The sequence below is a fragment of the Ambystoma mexicanum genome, chromosome 5p (genome assembly GCF_040938575.1).
Source record: "Ambystoma mexicanum isolate Mex_15411 chromosome 5p, UKY_AmexF1_1, whole genome shotgun sequence".
NCBI lineage: Eukaryota > Metazoa > Chordata > Amphibia > Caudata > Ambystomatidae > Ambystoma > Ambystoma mexicanum.
In genome coordinates, this window is record NC_090930.1 from 687,966,725 (window position 1) to 687,974,747 (window position 8,023).

Consider the following 8,023-nt stretch of genomic DNA (forward strand, 5'->3'; position numbering starts at 1 on the left):
GCAACAGCGAGGAAAAGGGTTAATTTTTCATTCACTCTTCTCATTGAGACCCAATTCCATACTTTTTGTTAGAAAGATCAATTCTTTCTGGGCTAGCTTTCTTCCATCAAGATTCAAGTAATTCGTTGGTCTTACAACATAGCCTACCGACCCTCTTAGATCTTCTACTTTGTGTATCATCTCTATAAAATGTCCCACAAGAGGAGCAGAGTGTACTCTATTTCTTATACAACTCTTGTTCTGTGATACAGGTTTTGATTTTTCTTTCCGTCTTTCCTATATATATCTTTTTACAGTGGATCTGCCATGGGGTGGAGGCGCCGGGGGGAGTGCATGGCTCCCTGCACAGTGAGGGGGGGCCAAGCTGCTGCTTTCGCAGGCAGGCTGTCTCGTTGGGGTTTAGGTCAATACTATCTAAAATGGAGTCTTGACGCTCCCAAAATGGAGTCCATGGTCTGTTACAGTGCAACTCGATTGGCCCTGTGTGTCGATCAGCAGCCACCCCGTCAGCTGAGCACAGGTGATGGGGGGCCTCTGACAAGCCACGAACCTCATGTAGGGGGGTCATGTCGGGGAGGGGGTCCCATGGACCTATCCTCCCATACATTTCCCCCCTTTCGTTACTTAAGTAACGAATACTGTAACTCGCCCAACCTCTGGCCTTCTTTCTCGTTTGCAACAGCCTCATCCCATGCTGGGGTGCCTTTTATTTGCATCCAAGCCCTACAAACCCCCCACAGGCTCTTCCCCCCCCCCCCTCTTAGCGTATTTATCTAGTGTGCAAGTCATGTATATACATCCCCCATCTCCTTCCAAGTCCACCCGTACTTCTGTATACCACTCCCGTTCTTCGGGCTCTTTGATTGTGGTATGATATAACCTATCTACTATGTCCCCATCATAATATAAAGGCACCTTTCTATACTTTGGTTCAGGGTCCTCACCTGTTTGTATTTGAGGTTCTTGCATGGTCTCACTGCTCTAGTGTTGACCATTGTCACCATCATCATTGCGCCATTAGGCACTTCATTTGCGCAACATCGAAGACCCAGCTGGCACACACAAAAAATCAAATGTAAAAATACCACGATAGGCATCAGTATTTTGACCGTGAATCCAAGCCATGATGGTACCCAGGAGAAAATGTTGTCGAACCAGGTGCTGGCGTTTGCTCCACCTTCGGTTTACATTTGTTCCCCCAGGTTGTGCACTGCTGTGATAACATTTGACAGATTACCATTAGCTGCGTCTTCAGAAGGTACAAATGTGCAACATGCGCTCCTGATTTTTCAGCAAACCCCGCCGTCCATCGCCATTAACAGGTCTAGGACATACCTGTTCTGCATGGTCATCAACCGCAGGGCTCTTAGCTCCCCCTTGCTCACGTTAAACCCTTCTTCAGTGTCGTTAGCCAGCTGGATCAGCTCCCAGCATGTGATTTGGAGCCATTTTGCGTTTGGCTGTGCCTGGATGCTTGGGACGAGGGAGGCGAAGAATGTTTCTGCAGAATTGAACAGCCGGTACTTGTCTGGAATCTGTGCCAATAGTTCTGAAGAGGCTTTGGATATATAGTTGGATGATGTTCGCCACCTCGATAACCCATCTTGCACATTTCCTGGGGACAGGGCATACAGTTGCGGTTCTTCTGTTGGCTGTGTGTTTCGTTCACGATGGGCATCTGGCACTCCTTTCCCCCCCATTAATATGGCTCTCCGGAATCACCATCAAGGCTGAATGCAACGTTGCCAAGGAACATGTGCCCCTCCAGGATTGTGGGAGGTGCAAGTACGCCTGTTTGCCGCAGACCCAGTAAGTGTCCATAAGCGCTGCTGTTCCTTTCTTCATGTCTGGGATAGTGAGTGTTCTGTTACAGTTCTTATTTACACCCATTGAGTTTTTCCCTTTGCAATGGAAACACAGATCATATGATATTTCTTTCTGCAGTTTGAACGGCTTTTCTATGGCGGTCACCCAGGTCAGTTTCATGATGTGCTCTTTCCAAACTGGTGTACACATTTTTTCGATCCACTGTAGTTTTTCTGCTGTCAGTCCTTGCAGTGCTTCAGCTTTACATGAGATTACTTCATCTTTCCATTAATTGTCCAAAAACAATGTCCCTTTGATCACGAAAAAAGGTTTTTCAAACATATCACTCCTTTGGCTCTTGAGTAACAGGTTTTCTCATTTTGCAGCATTTCAAAAGATACTTTGTGTGCCTGAAAGGTGTTCTTGATTCTGCAGAGTGAGATGAAGGAGACAATGGGCATCTGCAAGGGGCAATTCTTTAGGAAACAGAACTTTAGGTGTACCCGAGGCGTGGGGAATCAGGGAACAGACATAACAACTCTCGTTGGTTGTCTGCTTTGCAGTGGAGCTCATGTTGGCATACCATTTGCTTGACTGATGTGGATGTCTGGGGTCTTCTATTGTGTCTAGACCCAGGCCAGAATATTCATCATATTTTCTCCTCCCCACCTCCCTCTTATTTCTACTGCTTCGCAGGTAGCTTGCTTCTTGCGCTATGTTTCATTGGCCCCCCTTTCCCTGCGCCCCCCTTTTCCCATTCATATAAAGCCATAAACCTCTCTGCCATTTCTTCATTTTCTTCCTTTATGCCCGCAGGTGGTCTAGTTTCTGCAGTTGGGGTAACTTTTGGTTCTGACATTGTGGCAGTAGTGTCGTACAACCATGATATGACAGAAGGGTTGCGCTCATTTAGACTATAAACATTATATTCTGAGACATTTGAGGGCGGAGCTGGATCTATACTCAGGCTGCTATTGATATCATTTGAGGGCTGTGCGTTGGGCGGGACTGTACCATAGCCCCATACAAGCTGGAATCCGTTCCATATTAAGTAGTCACCTTCTTTGACCATCCTGGTTCCATTCCCCATGTTAGTTTCATTCCCTCCCCCCTCATTCATCTCAATAGAGATGAATGAAATGAACCAATAAGTGATAAGACCAAACATCATTGCAAAGAATAAAACAGCGCACACAAACAGGCCACATTCATACGAATATCTATGTAAGTCAAAAGTATTATTTGCATTTCTAACTTCCCTAATGTTATCCGTTGCGGGCTGCCCGTTCGTTGCCATGGGTACTCCTATATGTTGAAACATAAGTGCATTAAGCATACTCAAACAGTTGAAATTATCATGTTGCTATACAATAAAAGAGAGAGAGAGAGATATTTTATAATGGTAACACATCTTTATTTACATTTTTCTTTTTCTCTTTGGTACTGAACCAATTTTCATCAATGTACCATTTTTTGCTATCACTATTTTACTTTAAACCCATGTTTAATATTGATGTTCTTTACTTTTCCTTTTTATTGTGAGACCTCTGCTGTTGTCTGTACTTCTTCTTCTCGTTCCTCTCTGACACTGTTGTATGCTTTGCGTACGTCCGTCAAATGTATCCAATATCTCAAGCCCTTAACCTTTACCGCAGTCGGTGTAAAAATATGACCTCATAAGGGCCATGAAATCTTGGGGCATTCCACCTACGTACGAAACTCCTTACATAGATCATATCTCCTGGCATTAGCTGTCCTCGTGGGTTTTCCTCGACAAATGTTACTGCCTCATTCCCTTCTTCTCGTGTAAATGGTGGTGCAAGCTGTCTTGATATCATGCGGGCTGCTCTGGTGAGTTTTGTTAGTCATTAAATTCTTCTCCTAATATCGTGGCGCTTTTGTGCACATCTGAATGTCTGCGGAGCGGAGAGTGTGCTGTGTGCATGCGTCTTCACGCCACGATCTCGTCCGGTGACAAATGGTGGTCTTTGCTAGGCTGATTTTTCAGCTCGAACAAGGCCAGAGGCAGGCAATGCACCCAATTCTTTTTAAGGGAGAAACACAGTTTTGACAATCCCCCCTTCAGGAGGCCGTTGATCTTCTCAACCACGCATTGCTTTGCGGATGATAAATCGAGCATAATTTATGCTTAATTCCTAACAAAGCTGTTACTTCTTTGAAAAGTTCATTAACAAAATGTGTGCCATTATCTGAGCGAATCACATCACAAATTCCCCAGCGTGGGAATACCTCCCTCACTAAGAACTTTGCAGCGCACTTGGCGTCTGGTCGTGCACATGGCCCTGCTTCAACCCACCTGGAGAATGGACAAACTATTACTATCATATATCGTGCACCATTACACCTCTCTCCCATATCATAATCAATATGCAGTTCTCTGAAGGGTTTGGGTATTGTTCCTCGCAGTGTCCTTAGGGTCATCCCTGAATTGTATATTTGACATGTTGTGCATTCCATTGCCAGCTTTGATATATGTTCCTGGAGGCCTGGTACAAACCAGTCCTCTTGAATCTCTGCTGCTATATGCTGTTTAGCATTGTGGGCTGGGAAGTGTAGTTGCTGGAATGCTATCTCTAAGAGTTTGAGTGGCATAACCACCTTCCCGGTGTTATTTTATCGCCACACGAGATCTGTTGCTGTTTGGCTACAACCTCTCTTTTCCCACAGCCCTTTTTCTTCCTCACTTGCTCCTTCTTGTAACTCCAGTATTTGTGACATGGGCATGGTGTTGTATCCGTCTGGGAGATCTTCCTCTATATGTTGATGCATTAGGTACTCACCTGTTTGTTCTTTTACTAAATGGGAGGCTTCCTTGGCTGCAGCGTCCGCTGCTGCGTTTCCCAAAGAGATAACGTCTGTATTAGACATATGGGCCTGGCACTTCACTATGGCTACCATGGTGGGCTCTTTTAATGCTTCAATCAGTTCCTTCAGGAGCTCTGCATGTTGTACTGGTGAGCCATCTGCTCTGTTGAACACTCTACTTCCCCACCTTGCCAACCCGCCGTGTACTGTTGTGGTCATATAAGCTGAGTCTGTGTACATGGTGACTGCGCACCCTTTTGCTGCACGCAATGCTTCGATGAGTGCTATAAGTTCTGCTGCTTGGGCTGAGTGGTGGAATGGCAGGCAATGCTGTACTATCACTTCATACTCACCGTCTTCCAATCTCACAACTGCCACCCCCACATGTTTTTCCCCCGTGTCCGTGTTTATTGATGTTGACCCATCTATGAAGAATACTTCTCCCTCGTTTAGGGCGTTTTCACTTACCACCGGGCCTTCCTCTTCCTCCCCCTTGTAAGTAGTACAATCGTGTTCCTGCATGTCTTCTAGTGTGCATGGTTCTGTAATGAACCTTGCTGGATTTACTGTTTTACATCGGACGATGTGTATGTTTGCACTGGACAATATTATTTCATAAGCAGTTGCTCTTTGAGTTGTCAGTGTACTTTTTGATCTTTGCAGTATAGCGAATAGGGAGTTTTCCACAAATAGGGTCACAGAGCAACCCATCACTATTGTTGCACTTTTCTCAATGGCGAACGCTGCGGCTGCGAGAGATTGCTCGCAAGCGAAATGTCTTTGCATTACTGCGTCTAATGTGCCACTGTAGTAGGCAAGAGGCTTGTGCCCTAGGGATGTTTTTTGTGTCAATACCTCTGTCATGAGGATCCCCTTACAGTGGGAGAACAGATAACACTCACATTCGTAATCTGGGTTCGCAAGCACTGGCACGCTCGAGATCAGTTCCTTGATCTGCGTCGCCCATTTCTGCTGATCACTGTATTTCTGTGTTCTCTCGTTGATCCTCCTTGAGTGCCTGCAATAATGGTCTTGTATATGCTGCATAATCTAATATCCATGCTCGGCAGTAGTTACACATGCCGAGAAATGTTTGCATTTCCTTCACTGTGTTTGGCCTTCTTACTGCTGTGATGGCAGCTACCCTGTCTGGTATTATTTTCTTGCCATCTTGTGATATTAGCTGTCCCAGATATAACACTTCTCGTTGGCAGTACTGGAGCTTCCCTCTGTCAACCTTGTAGCCCTTGTGGGCCAACAATGTCAAGAGAGTGACAGAATCTTTCCGGCATTCTTCCTCATTCTGTGGGCAGATGAGCAAATTATCTACATATTGAATAATTGTGCTCTCTACTGTCATGTTGGGCTCTCACAGTGTCCCTGGGGTAACCTGCAATGTTCGTATCTCTTTCCCCCCAGTGTGAAGGCTGTTAGATACCTGCACTCTATTGCCAATGGGATGGAGAAGAAGGCATTTTCCAAATCAATTACTGTGAAGTGTGATGCATTCTTGGGGATGCTACACAGTATGGATGCCGGATTAGGGGCCGAGGGGAACTCCTTTAGGATGACGTCATTAAGGGGGCGTAGGTCGTGGATCATCCTCCACGCTCCACCTTTTGCTTTTTTGATTGGGTAAATGCAAGTGTTACATGGCGAATTTGAAGGTACTATTATTCCTTGGCCCAGTAATGGGCTTATTGTCTCTTTTATACCTTCTTCTGCTTCTCGGGACAGGGGGTACTGTTTTACCCGTGGCAAAATAGCTCCAGGTTTGAGTTTTATTTTAACTGGTGTGACTCCATGCAATAATCCCACGTCATGGGGGCCTGTGGTCCACAAATTACTGGGCATTAATTTCATATCATCATCAAAGAAGGAAGGCGGTGCCCCCACCACTGCCATCAGCTGTACTGGCACCTGTCTCTCTTGTATCATGATGTCACAGGGTATTGCTATCTCCATTACTATCTCACCGTCACTTTCTGAATCTGAGAATAGATCTTCATCTGACAGTTCTTGCAATGCAATGTCGGCATTGATGCACAACACTGTGCGCCATTCGCAGCCATGTATATCCATTGCAATGACGGCTATTCGTTTAGCTGAGATTTGAACTGCATGCAAATCTAAGGACATCACTGTCCCTGGCACAATCTCTGGGAGTGCTATTGGTCGGAAGATGAACTCCTCGGGTACCCGCCATTCTAGCTTCTTCAACTCGGGGCTACCCGTGCCAATGTTTTCAGCCCTTGAATGAATACATCCTGATCTACAGGTATGCGGCGCACTTCTGGTGCTGTTGCTGGTCCATGCACCACCAGCATTATGCGCATGGGACAGATCCCTGGGGTTGAACAAATTATCCCTCTTTCTGTGAAGGAGATAGTCATATTAAGCTTACTGAGAAGGTCCCTTCCAAGCAAGTTAATTGGGGACTGTTCGTAATACAGTAGGGGTGCCCTGACTGTCGTACCCCCCAAGGTGACATCTAGATCTTCTGTTTAAGGAACTTCGACAACAGCCCCAGAGAACCCCTGCGTCTCCAATTTACGATTAGATAGCGGAAACCGGCCTTCACGTAAACATGATTTTTCAGCTCCAGAGTCCACCATAAATATTAACTGTTTATTCCCTATCTGCGGCCCTATCAATGGTTCCTCTGCTGCATTGTAGGTCGTAGATAGTACAGGACATGCAAGTGCTCCCTGTGGGCTGTCCTATGCTGGATGTCTTGTGTTTCCCCCTTGACTGAAGACATACCCTGATACCACTGCCACTCCGCCGTATGGTGCAGGTGCACCATTATCATTCGTGGCGAAGGGTTACCCTGTGTGTATTGCATAGGATTGCGGCTTTGTGGATGCTGTTGTACATTATGAGGAGGTTCCCTTTGCTGCTCTACATACCCCTGCTCTGGCTGCCCTTGTGCCACTCCCATGGGTAATCCATTCCATAGGGGCTCCCCGGGTGAGGATGACCATATGGTTGATTGTCTTGCTACACATTATTTGATCTTCTTCTGCATTCTTGTGAGAAATGTCCCCACCTACCACAATTCCAACAGTTCCCTTGCCCCCCCCCCTCTTGGACCTTGTCCTCCATACCCACTGTTTCCTCCATACCCTTGACCACCCCCTCTGTGGCCCCTGTACCCACCTCGTCCTCCGCGGGGGGCCAACACTTGCCACTGCGGTCTTCCGTACTGCTCCTGTCCATTCCACTGTGGCTGCCCGTTGCCTGGCCAAATTGCTGCCATCCTCCCCTGTATCGCTACCAGTCCCTCCTCTTCCCTCTCCCTGTCTTGGGGGAGTGCTGCTACAGCTGCAGGGACCTCCACCAGTTTCGTTTGTACTAGCTTTGCCTCATCCTTCAATCTTTTTTGGGCTAT